Source organism: Myodes glareolus, chromosome 18 (genome assembly GCF_982192425.1).
Source record: "Myodes glareolus chromosome 18, mMyoGla1.1, whole genome shotgun sequence".
Taxonomy (NCBI): Eukaryota; Metazoa; Chordata; class Mammalia; order Rodentia; family Cricetidae; genus Myodes; species Myodes glareolus.
The window spans coordinates 68,700,577-68,716,073 of record NC_142043.1 but is presented as its reverse complement, the minus strand read 5'-3'; the positions used below and the strand labels follow the sequence as shown (position 1 = coordinate 68,716,073).

At 43.3% G+C, this 15,497-nt stretch overlaps 1 protein-coding gene across 1 annotated transcript in view; it reads right to left on the bottom strand.

Annotated features, from left to right (window-relative positions):
* The window catches only part of LOC146890884 (HLA class II histocompatibility antigen, DO beta chain-like), a 295,550-nt gene that overhangs the window by 126,036 nt on the left and 154,017 nt on the right, over positions 1 to 15,497 (bottom strand). The gene's annotated exons all lie outside the window — the stretch shown is intronic.

The window sequence follows — 15,497 nt, the reverse complement described above, 5'->3', positions numbered from 1 at the left end:
GAATGAAAGTAGATCCATATCTATCACCATGCACAAAACTCAAGTCCAAATGGATTAAAGACCTCAACATTAATCTGACCACATTGAACCTGATACAAGAGAAAGTAGGAAGTAGTCTACAAGACATGGGCACAGGAGATCACTTCCTAGGTAGAACCCCAGTAGCACAGACAATAAGAGAATCAATGAATAAATGGGACCTCCTGAAACTGAGAAGCTTCTGTAAAGCAAAGGACACTGTCACTAAGACAAAAAGGCTACCTTCTGACTGGGAGACGGTCCTCACCAACCCCTCATCAGACAAAGGTCTAATCTCCAAAATATACAACGAACTCAAGAAACTAGACACTAAAACTCTAATTAACCCAATTAAAAAATGGGGTACTGAACTGAACAGAGAATTCTCAACAGAAGAACTTCGAATGGCCAAAAGACACGTAAGGTCATGCTCAACCTCCCTAGCGATTAGGGAAATGCAAATCAAAACAACTTTGAGATACCATCTTACACCTGTCAGAATAGCTAAACTCAAAAATAGCAATGATAGCCTATGCTGGAGAGGATGTGGAGTGATGGGAACACTCATCCATTGTTGGTGGGAATGCAAACTTGTGCAGCCACTGTGGAAATCAGTGTGGCGGTTTCTCAGGAAATTGGGAGTCAACTTACCTCAGGACCCCGCAATTCCACTCTTGGGAATATACCCAAGAGATGCCCTATCATACTACAAAAGCATTTGTTCAACTATGTTCATAGCAGCACTATTTGTAATAGCCAGAACCTGGAAACAACCTAGGTGCCCCTCAATAGAAGAATGGTTAAAGAAGGTGTGGAACATATACACATTAGAGTTTTACTCAGCGATAAAAAACAATGACATCTTGAATTTTGCATGCAAATGGATGGAAATAGAAAACACTTTACTGAGTGAGGTAACCCAGACCCAAAAAGAGGAATATGGTATGTACTCACTCATAAGTGGATTCTAGCCATAATTAAAGGTCTTTGAGCCTATAATTCGTGATCCTAGAGAAACTAAATAAGAAGGTGAACCTGAAGAAAATCATACAGTTATCCTCCTGAATATTGGAAGTAGACAAGATTGCCAGGCAAACTTGGGTGCACGGGGGTTGAGGGGTGGATGTAAGGGAGATGGCTAGAGAGAATGGAGAAGGGGAGGATTCGGGATTGGGGGAATCGGATGGGGGGAGGGAGGAAGGATGGATATGGGAGCAGGGAAGTAAATATCTCAATTAAGGGAGCCATTTTAGGGTTTGCAAGAGACTTGATTCTAGAGCGGTTCCCAGGTCCAAGGAGAGGTCCCCAGATTGTTCCCTCAGCAGCAGAGGAGAGGGTGCCTGAACTGGCCTTGTCCCATAGCCATACTGATGAATATTTTGCATATCACCTTAGAACCTTCATCTGGCGATGGATGGAGATAGAGACAGAGACCCACATTGGAGCACTGGACTTAGCTCCCTAGGTCCAAATGAGAAGCAGAAGGAAGGAGAACGTGAGCAAGGAAATCAGGATCAGAGGGAACCTTCATCCAGCGATGGATGGAGATAGAGACAGAGACCCACATTGGAGCACTGGACTTAGCTCCCTAGGTCCAAATGAGAAGCAGAAGGAAGGAGAACGTGAGCAAGGAAATCAGGATCAGAGGGAACCTTCATCCAGCGATGGATGGAGATAGAGACAGAGACCCACATTGGAGCACTGGACTGAGCCCCCAAGATTCAAATGAGGAGCAGAAGGAGGGAGAACATGAACAAGGAAGTCAGGACCGCGAGAGGTGCGTTCACCCACTGATACAAGGGGACTGATCTAATGAGAGCTCACCAAGGCCAGCTGGACTGGGACTGAACGAGCACGTGATCAAACCGGATTCTCTGAATGTGGCTGACATGGGGGCTGTCTGAGAAGCCATTGATAATGGCACTGGGTCTTGTTTCGTCTGCATGTACTGCCTTTTTGGGATCCTAGTCTGTTTGGATGCTCACCTTCCTATACCTGGAGGGAGGGGGGAGGAACTTGGACTTCCCACAGGGCAGGAAACCCTGACTGCTCTTAGGACTGGAGAGGGAGGAGGAGAGGGAGTGGGGGAGCGGGAGAGTATTGGGAGGAGGGGAGGAAGTGGAAATATTTATAAATAAATAAATTAATTAAAAAAATAAAAAGCAGTGGTAGTCCTGAAAAAAATAAAAGTGGATTCAATAATCTACCTTTTTATTTTATCATATCTAAATCTTCCCTTTTTTCTTTTCAGAGTAAATGCAATAATCAACCCTTTTATCTTATCATATCTGTATCCCCCTCTTTTCTTTTCAAAGCAGGAACTCTGAATCTAATCTCCTTTGCTCAACTTTCGTCTGGGCCATAACCAATAACAACTTTTAACCCAACTCCCTAAACAATGGCAAACACCCATAGCCCACTGAACGACCAAACCACCCACTTCACCTCTTGGGAATGTGGGCATTGTATCTTAAATATACTTCCTGCTGTTTGGGGACAACAGTGTCCTTAGGGGATCCTGAAAAGAAAAATTTGGATTGTCAAGTCCTGGTAGAGTCTATCCGTAATGGGAAAGTGCAGGGCTTCAAGTCCTCACTAGAGAAGTCTGTTGGGCTGGATCATCTCAGCTAACCACCCCAAAAATGTTCTGAACAGTCTATAATCCAAAGGCAATCTTTAGGTGGCATTTGTCATTTTAGTGGTGTTATCACAGTTCTAGAGAAATTGTCATTGTGGGGCCCCATCCTTCTTTTGGAGACTTCAAAGATTGCTGTTAGGGTGCTCATGGTTATCTGTAGAAAACTGACAAAGACTCGAACACAAAATCATGTACAGGAAACAGTCTAAGAAATGTTTTCCTAGAATTAATCAGTACTCTATATGGCCATTAATATTGGACAAAAAGATTTATATATAAATATATAGAAAGATGTGCATATTTATTAATCTTATAAAATTTATACCTTAAAAATTCTGTTAAAAAGTCAATATAAAGTCAAAGGATTGCGAGATTGGTGGCAATAAGGTAGTCCTTGAATATCTGTATTCCTTGTGTCCCATACCAGGTGTCTCTTGTGACATGAGACAGAGATATTGGATTTTACTTTAAAAAGCATGCTGGGGTTTAGAGAAGGAGAGAGCCACACTCCAACTCCCAAGCCAGCTTTAATTCTTAATTCAACAGTGACTACAAAGACACCATTTTCATTGTATGTCCACAGAGAATAGCAGAAACAATATTTGTGAAGAAATGTTTTGGTTGGTTAAAAAGAAAGCATATTCACAAATGGTGGTTGAGTCTTTGGTTTTTGAAAATGTGAATAGAGAATGTCAGAAATCCATAAGGCCTTTGAAAGCTCTGGAAGCTCCTCTAGAGGAGTGGGTTAGAGTCACTGCTGACACTGGATCTACTGCTCACAATCCCAATATTATCGGGCAGGCCCTGGCTACAGGTATTTAATCGCACAATACTCAATGTTTTAACTGTGGGAAATAGGGACATTTGAAGAAGGGCTATCAGTGAACAATTTCAAAAAGAAATGTTTCTCTTGAATGTAAATAAGGGAAAGTGATTCTTTCCAGGAGTTTGTAAGAGGTGTGGGAAAGGCAGACACTGGACTAATGAATGTAGATCAGTTAGAGAGGCACAAGGCAATCTTTCACTGGGAAACCAGATAAGGGGCTTAGTTTGGGGCCCATGACTAAACAGCATAAGCCAACAATATCCTGTCAGCCATGGTAAGCTCATCAACAGAGCAACCAGGGGAACTTGGGCTCAGTAAGGAAGATGCAATGCATGCTGCTTCAGGAAGTGCTGCTTTGGATTTAACAGTAGGAAAACATATCTATTATCTTCACAAATTCCTCATTCAGTCACAACCCTGCAAGTCCCACTACCCAGTGTGAAGTTCGTAGGAAGAGGAGAAGCACATCCTGACATCTATAAACATGGTGTGGTGGCTCACACTGGTGATCCCTGCCTGTGGGAAGATTACTGTGAATTCAAGGTGTCTCAGGGCTACAGAGTTAGATTGTATCTCAAGGGAAGAGGAAAAGCAATGAAGACATTTATAGTGTTTTTCCTCTTGTCATATAAATTCATTTTTAATGTGTTGATGCTGTAAACATTTCAGGGCAATGTCCTCACAAGTGTGGCTGGGGTCAGCAAATCCCATTTCCTGGGAATCCAGAGCTGTGTAAATGCCCTGTGATGACATAGAGAGCTATAATGGTTTTTTGTGTGTTTGTTGAAGCAAGAATGCAGATTTGGGGTTTTAAGAGCTGGTAAAGTTGTTTTACTATGCATAAGTCCATGAGAACAATGAAGATTTTAAATAAACAAATAAATAACAATAAAGCTTTTTAAACTTTAACTCTATGTGCTGGAGAGATAGCCAATTCATAGAGTGCTATCATAGAATGCAGGAGACCCTGGATTCAATTCCACAGCATTGAATGGACACACCTGTCAGTGTTAGCACACACCTGTCAGTCCAGCACTGAGGAGGGGAAGGGAGGAGAATCAGAGCTGAAAGCTGACCTTGCCTACATAGTGAGTTTGAGGCCAGCCTGGGACACCCTGGCTCAAACACACAAACAACGAAAACCTAGGGAAATGAGTGTGTTTCAAGTCAACTAAAGGACCAGATGGGAACAAGAAGAACCAGCAATGCAATGATTTCACAGGAAGTCACAGGGGCGTGTGACAGGGAGAGTCCTCTTGTCCTTAAGAAATGAAGACAATACACAGAGCAGACCCAGCTGGCAAAGGTAATGAATTGTGTAGCTGCAGACCTTGGGAATCAGCCAGGAATCATCTGAATCCCAGGGTAGTTGTAAGGCGAGGGTGTCACAGGTGGAACAGAGGGCTTGGATTTACTAAGTGACCATTAATCTCATAATTGTGCTAGAAAATATAACTTGAAAAATAGAGAAAGATGAGCCTTCTGAGATGGGGCATTCCTTCCTTCCTTCTTTCCTCTTCCTCCCCTTTTCCCATGCCTTCCTTTTTCCTCAAAGGCCCCCACCCTCAAATACAGAATCCACCTCATGGGGCTCAGTTCTGGCTAGTTACTTCTTATTTGGGAAAGTAGTCCAGCATTTTCTGCGCCGACACATTTAAGAAAGAAAAACATTTTTGGAAACTCCCCTCAAGATAGCAGGTTTTCTTCGACCAATAGGAATAGAGAGAGAAGCAGCAACACTTGTCTCCAGCAGAGGTGACTGCTATGAAGGTCTGAGCTGGTGCAGGTCTTGAAGACCAAGTGTGCAGGAGAGGGGCATGGGCAGGCAGTGGGGAAATCGCTGACCAGCTGGTGAAGTAGGGGAAGGAAGATCAGCGGGGCCGAAAGGCAGGAGACTGCAGCTTGGGTCGAGAAGCCCAGCAGAGAGGGAGGATTTTGCGTGGGTTATTAGCAGGGGTGGAATGGACATTGGACATTCTTCATGCATCTGTGGGAAGTCCCTGGTCAGTGTTAGGGGAAGGAACTGACTGTGATGTCAGCACTCCCTGCTAGGGAAGCATTGGCACCTGGGTGGATGAGGTGGGAACTGGAAAATTCCATGGTGACACCTGACTGTCATGGGACAAGGTGAGGGGAAGTCATGTCACCATGGGCCCTAGCAAGGTAGCCCTGCCTGCGCTCCCATCCCAGCTAATCACCACAAGAAGTCTTTGTTGTATTTTTGTTATATGTTGGTACTTTCCCACCTATGACAGTTTCTGGCACTGAAAAAAAAGTATTTTTAATTAATTAACCAGGTATAACACTAAGAATCATCTTTAATAATTAGAGGAAATGTTTTTTGTAGTTCGAACACAGTTCTACCTAAACTCAAATTCTAGGAATTAGAAAAAAATGTTGTTTTGGGAGCTGGAGAGATGGCTGAGTGGTTAAGAGCACAGGCTGCTCTTCCAGAGGTCCTGGGGTTGATTCCAGGAACCCACAGGCAGCTTACAACCATCTGAGACTCCAGTGATAGGAGATGCAGCCTCAACTTTGGGTCTCCTTGGACTGCACATGCATGTGGTACACAAACGTACGAGCAGGCAAAGTACTCATACATGTAAAATGAAGATAAATTTTTAAAATGTTAGTTTGTTGGAGTTTCTGGACAGAAGTTCTCTGCACCTCATGCTGTGAGTTCACCACATCTGGATGCAGTGTTTCCCCTCTGCACCCTCGTCCTGTGAGCCCACCACATCTGGATGCAGTGCTTCCCCTCTGCACCTTCCAATAGAAGCCGATTTTCCCCTCACCAGTTACTCTGCAGCCCGGGTGTGATTACAGCAGAGGATGGAAGCACACTACACCCAGGGTCAGGATGTTTACACTTGGCATCGCTGGTCAGGCTGGTTAGTGTGTTGGCCTTGTTTCTTCATGGCTGTAATAAAATGGTGGGTTGAATTACGTGATCTCCATATTAACACCCAACTGGCTCCTGGGGCAAGATAAATATTAGCAAACTCTAATTTTTAATTACATTGCTATTGATCATTTCACCAACTGAAATTATTATAGAAAAAGGAAATGTCTGAAAACCAATTTCAGTAAAATTTAGAATTAATTGCACTCTGCACCTCCAATGAATGACCCAAAAATGAGATCAAGAAAGTGTTTCCATTTACAATGGTTTCACATTTAGCAGAGTTAGTGCTAAACTAAATAATACTCTACAGAACTACAGAATGCTATTGAAAGAAGTTAAAATAAAATTAATAGAAAGACACACCAAGCTCATGGACTGGAAGACCACATTGCTAACACAGGAATATCCCGAAAGATCTCTAATCAATGTAACCTGTAGCAAAGGCTCAAATAGATTCTTATTAGGTATTAAGCTGATTCCTAATTAACAAAGAATTGCAAAACAGCCAAGAAATCCTGTAGAAGAACATTATTGGGTCATTGATATAAGGTTGGTCATATAGGATTCTTATACCCAGTGAGCATCCTGTTAAAAAAAAATCATATTACTGTGGTTGTGTTGTGTAATATTGATTTAACTTGGCAAAGATGTTTTACATTTGTTTCTGCTGCCTTTGTTAACAATGTAAAGATGTGTTACATTTGTTTGTTCTGCATTTAAGAAGTCTCCACTTTATGCTTTGGGAGCTGATTTGTGGCCCAAAAGAGCAAGACTGGTCCGGGTAGTTGCCTTCCCAGCAATCACAGTGTGAACTGCTCTCCAACACCATTATTTATGAATAGTTTTGTTCTCGTGTTTTTATGTCTTGTGTGAAGATTGCTGGTTGAACAAAGGTCTTATAGTTTGTTGGAAGCTATAGATCCCTGGCTGTCCCAACCAGCTGATCATGAACTGGGAACAGAGACCCTAGAGGAGAGAGATGGAGGGACCAGAAGCATGAAAAAATGGACAGCAAGTCTGTATTCTGATCAAGCTGCAAATTTTATTTTTTTTCTCAGGAGCATTATATAGCAAAAGGGCAGGAGAGTGGGTAAGTTGCTATGCAATTGTTCTACCTGGAATATCAGATCTGGAGACATTCCTAGCTGACAGGAAGAGATAAGAAAATACTGAGGGTCTGTAAATGTTTATGGACGGGGAGATGCTCATTACTTCTGGGGCCTGGGGCCTGCAGTTCTGCAGGCATTCTTAATTCACAGGTGTTGACTGTGTTTTCTGTCCTGCCCTGTTCCCACAGCCGTTTAGTCCCAAAAGAAAATCACACAAATGTCTACATTAATTATAAACTGCTTGGCCCATTAGCTCAGGCTTCTTATTAACTCTTATAACTTACATTAGCCCATTATTGTTGTCTATGTTAGCCATGTGGCTCAGTATCTTATTCAGCGGGGCAGTTACATCTTGCTGCTTCTGTGATCGGGTCAGGACTGCTGAGGAAAAAGAAAGAAGGCTTCCTTCTTCCCAGAATTCTCCTGTTCTCATTGACTTGCCTCTACTTCCTGTCTGGTTGTCCCGCCTATACTTCCTGCCTGGCTACTAGACAATCCGTGTTTATTTAAAATATAATTAACAGAATACAGACCACTGTCCCACACCACACAGGGGGAGATAAGAAGATATTGGGTTATTTCCTGGACCCAGAACTTGCCCTATAGAGGTGAAGAGCTTACTTAACTTGTGAACTAAGATGGCTTTACTATAACCAACACAGGTCTTTGCTCCCGGCACCTGGCCCCTTGACTTTCTCTGCCTGCAGCTGCTCTGAGCAGGAGACCTTGGTGGCAGGCTGGTGGGCCTGCAGCTTAAAGGTCCTGAGAGCTGAGCATGGCTAAGGATCCCTATATCAGCTGCCCCTGAGCACAATAAAGTGGGGAATTGGCATTCTTATATCAAGGATGACCCGTGTCCACGTCTCTCTGTCTCTGTCTCTCTCTCTCTCTCTCTCTCTCTCTCTGTGTGTGTGTGTGTGTGTGTGTGTGTGTGTGTGTGTGTGTGTGAATGTGTGAGATTTTAAGTCTCCAGGCTTAGTTCCCAGCAGGCATATGGTCTTGTAGTTACATGGGAGCTACAGGACTGGTCGGGTTTTTACAATAGTTATCTGAACTTTATATTGAGAATCTCAGAAAATAAATAATATATTTGATTCTTCCAAGGAGGCTGACCAGGTGTGGGAAGTCGCTATTTAGCCAGGGCTGCGGATCTTAAGACAGGATCATGACATAAATGTTTGCATAAACCACATCTCCCTAAGGCCATGACATTGTCTTAATTGCTTTTCTTCCCAGCTAATAGGCAAGGCAGAGAGGCCTCATCAGCTGTCTCTGGTCGAGTTGGGAGCTGAGAAGACACACCCAAAGCTTCAGGGAGGGAACTGGTGCCATTAACACCTGGGAGCAAAGAATAATTCTCAGAGGAAATACATATAATAAGAAGAAGGAAAAATGACATTTTTACCAAAAAGAAAACAACAAATTATAAATAACTGGAAAATATCAGAGATCTGGATAGAGAGATATTCCACAAAGTCAAAATAATAATTTTATATGTATTTATTGTGTGAGTGTGTATGAATGTGGCAGTCAGGGGACAACTTGCAGAAGTCAGTCTCTCCCTCCACCACATGGGTCTCAGAGACAGAACCCAGGCATGGTGGCAGGCACCTTCACCCACTGAGGCCTAAACTATTACACAGCGTCTATTTTCTGCCTTTCTCCACTGCAAGACTTCAGAGTTCCCTGGATTAAACACTCATATCCACTGTCCAATTCTTTAGCCATCTTTACTGTTATATTTTATCTACTTGTTCTCAGAAATGAACAGAACCATGATCGCACACAGATCTCACATTACTGTGATTCCTCACAGAGGCAGACACGAATGTCCCCCAGGTGATGAGCACTGACTCATTGTCCACAAGGAGAGACTCCATCGAGTCCTGCTGGGGTTTCTATACTTTTCTCCCCAGAGAAGGAAAGTTCCAGTCTCAGGCCAACTATAGAAACTTCCAATTGGACCCAGGTTAGTTGGACACTAACCCCAACTTTGCCTCTTGTGATCTGGGCTTAAGAATTTTGGGGGGTTTTGATGAATCTAAAAAAGGGTTGCTAGCCTCAAAGTGCATACTAGTTCCAAACAAATCTGACTGAATTTCTATTCTGATTTCCTCTCTACTTATTGAGAACGCTATCACACTGCCTGCAGCTGAGTGAAGCTGGACCCACAGGAGCCCCCACCCGTGCACTTGATGCTGTGTCAGAGCTGAGAGGGAGGAGCCCTTTGCTCCACGTGAGGAGTCCACAGAAAAGGGAAGCCGGCCAAGGGTGTAGGTGGTGGTTCCTGTGAGTAACATCTCGGGAGGCATCGGCTGGTTGCTTTGCCATGTGTGGTGCCCACGAGAGGAAGTGTGGGCACTTCTCCCAGGACCACGGTGCATCACAACTGCCTGCCTGGCTCACCACTCAGATCTTAGGCTCCCTGGGTAAGATGGAAAAAGAAAGTCCCATCCATGTCTCCCTGCCCAACCCCAAACTCAGCCACCCCACTCCTGTCTAGACAGGCTTCCTTTACAAGCAAGCTATGCAGAAGTTGGGTCCAAACAATGGTAAAATCAGACATTATAAAAAACTATAGAAAAAACATCCAGTTATTAGGAGGTAAAGTATCTGTTAAACACATGGAAAGATAATATAATGCATTATTTAAATATTGTTAAAATTTTGAGGAATTGAAAAAGATTTCTATGTTCTTAAAAATGAATATAATGTATACATTTAAAGTATTCAACATATGCATGGATTTTTATAAACTTGAGGCTGTTTTTCTGGGAAATAATATGAAAATGACTGCACACACACACATCTAAGACTAGAGTGATTTTGTAAAATAATTAGCCATCCCCCACCACATTGCTTAAGTGTTCAGGGTTCTTTTTATTTTTATAAGGTACCAATTTTTTTCACTTATTATTATCTATAACAGTGATAATAATTATAGCTCCATAAAAAGATTTAATTCTAAAGATAGGTTCAGAACAACAGTGTAGCTGGACCCTCTGCTCTCTCCCCACCCCCTCGCTCCCCATCCAGTGTATCAGCCCCACCAAGGAAGCAGGAGTGAACCACAGAAGCTAACCGGGGTCATTGCCAAGAACCTCAGCTGAAGTTATGCTGAAGTGAAACCGGCTGCCACTGGACGCTTTCTCTTCAGCCAATGAGGAGCAGGTGTGGGCAGCATCACTTGTCTCCGGAAGAACAGGATACTGGATCTCACAAATACAGGGCCACAGTACAGACAAAGGCAGCCATGTCACAGAGCCAGCAAAAGCTGACATATGGTAAACACACAACAAAACTTTCTAACATATTCAGTGAGACGTGGAAAGCTGGAGCACTGGCCCAGGGTCCGGATAGAAATTGGTGTCAGTCAAATAAGTGACATTCCATAATTAACAGCATAAATTTGAAAACCAACAGGAATAATAAACAGGACTTAAATTATGTAAAAAATAATTATATTAATCCCTACAGTCTGCAAGAAGCTGGCACGGGCACCATTTATCACGCCCTTAGCTTCAGAGCCAGGAATTTGCAATTCCACATTTCAAGAGCTGAAGCAGGAGAATTTCACATTTGAGGCCAACCTGGTCAGGTTATTGCTTTTGTTTTGTTTTTGCTATGTCGTCAGACCCCTGATAAATCAAACATGGAATTCTTAACCCCCACCACTCAGCTGAAGGCCCTTACAGGTTCGGCCAGCTCCTTTTACTCAGCAAAATTTGATTAATGAACCTCATGTGTCTCCAGTATTCAGAGATCCAAGAAAAGTAAATGCAGGGGAAACTTTAACAGTTTTCTCGTTGCATGGTTTGTAATCTAGACCTAGTTTATGCAACTTCATGATATTTTTATTGTTTTGATAACATTTGTACAGGTCTTAGAAATGCTATTCAATAAGTTTTGATGAATAATTACACTCATAACTGACACCCCTATCAAAATATGGTTTTCTAGATACATAGAAAATCGTGGATGGGGCATGCAGATAGAGGTGATACTGTTGAGGGGGAAATAACAGAGGAGAAAAGTGGGGAGGGGAGGGAAACATGGTCAAGGTACACAACACACTTGTATTAAAGTGTATTTATAAATCCTAATACTCTGTACAAGGAATATGCTCCAATAACACTTTATTTAAAAGAGATGAGGGGCTGGAGAGAGGGCTGAGGGATTAAGAGCACTTATTGCTCATGCAGAGGACCTGAGTTCAGTTCCCGCACTCTCCCTGGTGCTACTGCACCAATTGCCTGCAGCCCCAGGTCCTGCAGGCAATTGGTGCAGTCTCTTCTGGACTCTGGGCCTCCACATGTGCACACCCACGCACAAATACACATAATTAAAATAAAAACAATCTTTAAAGAACACGCTTCGTAAACTTCACAGAGTTCATTGTGGACCTGGCACATTTAACCACTATCTACTCTAAGGTTTCTAATAAAATGATTCATATAACATATATTCTCTTTAAAAGATTTATGTATGGGCTGGAGAGATGGCTCAGAGGTGAAGAGAACAGGCTGCTCTTCCAGAGGTCCTGAGTTCAATTCTCAGCAACCACATGGTGGCTCACAACCATCTAGAATGAGATGTGGTACCCAGTTCCAGTATGCAGGCAATGAAGGCAGAACACTGTATACATAATAAATAAAACTTTTTAAAAATATTCCTTTATTATTTTTATTTATATGTATTTGTGTGTGCCTGCGTGAGTTTATGTGCACCCCACACATAAAGGAGTCAAGGAGGCCAGAGGATGCCCTAGAGCTGGAGTTCCAGGCAGTTGTGGTCCCCATGTGGGGTGCTGGGAAGGGGCCAGGTCCTCTGCAGCAGAAGTCAGTTCTTTAACCCTTGAGTAATCTCTCTGGCCTCAAAGCATGTCTTCCTGTGCTGCACTTTTTTTTTCATATGTGCTCACCTTTGCTTTTAGTTTTTTAATTTATTTTTAAATTTATTTGTATGTGTGTGCACCTGCTTTTCTGCATACGCACCATGTATATGCTGTGCCCTCAAGGTCAGAAGATCCTCTGCCTCCTAGAGACAATTCAGTGGCAAACAACACTGGCTGATCTTGCTGAGGATTGGAATTCAGATTCCAGCAGCCACATGTTAGCTCACAGCCACCTGGGATTCCAACTGCAGGGCATCTGACTTACCACAGCTTGCTTGTCCCTCCTTTTCTCCTTAGGGCACTTTCCTATGGAGCTGACTGCAAGTTGGACTTCATGGATGCAGCTTCCATGAGTCATTGCCTGTACAGTGTGTGTGTGTGTGTGTGTGTGTGTGTGTGTGTGTGTGTGTGTGTGTGTAGCTGCCTCTGAGTCACTATGTGCCTGTAAGTAACTCCTCTCCCATGATCCTGTTAGTAATTCCAACAAACTCACTGTTGGATGAACAGAAATTTTGTTCACATCTCTGCAGGAAGGCATCCAACATCTAGTAAGGTCTGTTAATGCCTCTAGGCAAAATTCATCAGAGAAATAAAAGAGAAAGCTCACCAGGAGGTATTACAGGACCTCTCTGGATATCGGTCTATTGGAACGAAGGAAGTAAAGCCAGTGGGGATATACACTAGGAAATCTGAAGCAAGCAATTTGCTTATGCAGATGTGGGGGTGAACCAGCATGTCTGAGGACCACTGATCAGGTGATCTTCAGGAGGGCAGATGAGAACTCGGTGAGTGTAGGGGCTGAAATGCAGGACCATATTCCACATTAGCCTGGTGGTCAGAGAATCTGAGCGACTTACAAAGCGCAATTTATACTTTGCACACAGGAAGGGGTGGCCTGGCTCTTCTGAAGCAAAGCAAACATGGTGCAATGGCAACAGGTGCCAGGATATGCTAATGTCGTTCTGCTCCTTTGATTGTAATTATGAGGTCACCTGGATAAGAGGTGTTTTCAGTCTACATGACAAAATAGACTTAGGCAAGACATGGCTGAAGCCATCCCCCTCCCCCACTGCTACCTAGGAAACAGAATACTAATGACTAGGTTCCCTTCCTGATGGTTTATGGTGTATGTAAGTTTTACCCCCCAAAATAAATAACCCCTTAAAACATAACTGGTGTGGGATTGATTCGCCGTTAAAAAGAAACGTGGGTGATTTCAGGATTTGAATGATCACTGAAACTTCCTCCAGATACTGTCCTGTGAACTGTGTCTTTATTATTCCCATACCTCTATGCTGGTAAGAAATGTTTTATGTTGGGGCTGGCCCCTGGTAGGTGAGGTCAAAGTGACATCTCCCATTCCTCAGATAAGCCTCAGCTCACTCTTAAGCCTTCCCATCTGTGGCCAACTCAGTCCAATTGACCAGGGTCATCTCTCTTACTTAATGACAACTGATTACAGAATTGATCACACATCTGGAATACCTTCACAGATATTTGGATGAACAAGGGCCTGTAACCCAGACACTCAGAACTGATGCCTACATCATCTAAAGGGAATCTCCCCTCATTCCATCAACAAGTGGGGCAAGTAGGAAAACTTGGTGATTACCTTAATCAATTTGCTCATAAGGAGGCAAGCCCGCACTGAGACTGAGGCTGAAGCAGCACCTAGTTCATTGTGTTCAGGCAGGCACTGGGGTGCCCTGTCTCAGCCCTCCACAGTCTTACCACTGTGAAGACCACGGGCTCACACACTAGTCTCACGGGACAAAATAGTTGATCCTGAGTGATCACAAGCTTGTGGCCTCCATAGAATGCAGAAAACCCAGTCATGTTGCCATGACTTTAACCCTCAGCCCTCACATTTGTCTGAAATAGTCACATTAAAGTGTTATGCCCATACTCCTACAAAAAAAATGAAAGCAAATTTGGAAAACCCAGTAGTTTGGAGACCAAAGATACTTTCTAAGTTACAAGACCACCTTTCGACAATTCATTCAATTGACTGAATGTTGTTACATTTAAAAATATTTTAAGAGTAATTGCGCTAGACAGAATTGTGTGTTCAGTGTCCCTAACTTCCTTTAGACATGGTCAGCACATCAACACACAGAGCATGAAGATTATTCAAAAGATGGGGGAAATCTGGATAAACACGGTGCTGTCCCAATGGTGGTTGAAGGTCCAGAAGCCTCTGCATTCAGACCGGAAACACCAGGGCTTCTGAGCAAAGACCCTTCCCAACCAGATTTATACAAGTAGAAAGAGCAACTACATTGACTGGCCACCTCCTGTGGGGACCCCTTGAGTTGGTGTCAACTCGCAATTTGAAATGTTCTATACACACTATGAAAAGTGTAGGCCCCTATCTCTATATGGAATGGCAGGCAGGTTCTCAAGCCATAGTTCCCCACCTGAAGTGGTCATATAACCTTCCAGACAGGCTGTCACTGCCCTAACAAAAGCTCAGGATGTGGTTTTGCTCCTTTCTTTGTAATTTGGAGGATGCCTGATAGAGATGCTGATTCAAGCCTACGTGACAGCTAGCATACACAGCAGACAGGTAGATGCGGATGTGACAAAATGCCATTCACCTGGGTACCTAGGAGACCAAATGCTGGTGTATTTCCTGCTCAGTTTATGTTTTGATATAAAGACTGTTTGGAGAATAAACGAGAGGAATTCTTCAGGTTGTGAACTCAAGACCTCATGAGGGACCACTGAGAATCTCCTTCCCGATAAAGCCATGTGAGTTGTGTCTTTATTCCCACGCCTTCACTCTGGTCTAGAGAGTTTATGTTGGAGTCTGGTCCAGAGAAATAATTTATGGTCCAGGTAGGCACTGGACCCCGACAGAAAAGAAAAAACAGCCAATTCATAAATGTGAGCCTGGGAGAGTGGCTGGGTATTGGGGTTGGGGAAGCCATAGGAAGAAAGAAATTCAGGGGAGACTTCCTGGACCATACAGTCCAGAAAATTCTGAATAACATCATTATTATGGAAGAATTCACCTATCAGTGAGGTTTTTCAGAAATTCCCTCCTCTCTTGCCAGCTGCACACTCATGCACACGAGAAAGTCTGGCATGAAGCCTTCTCCTTCCCA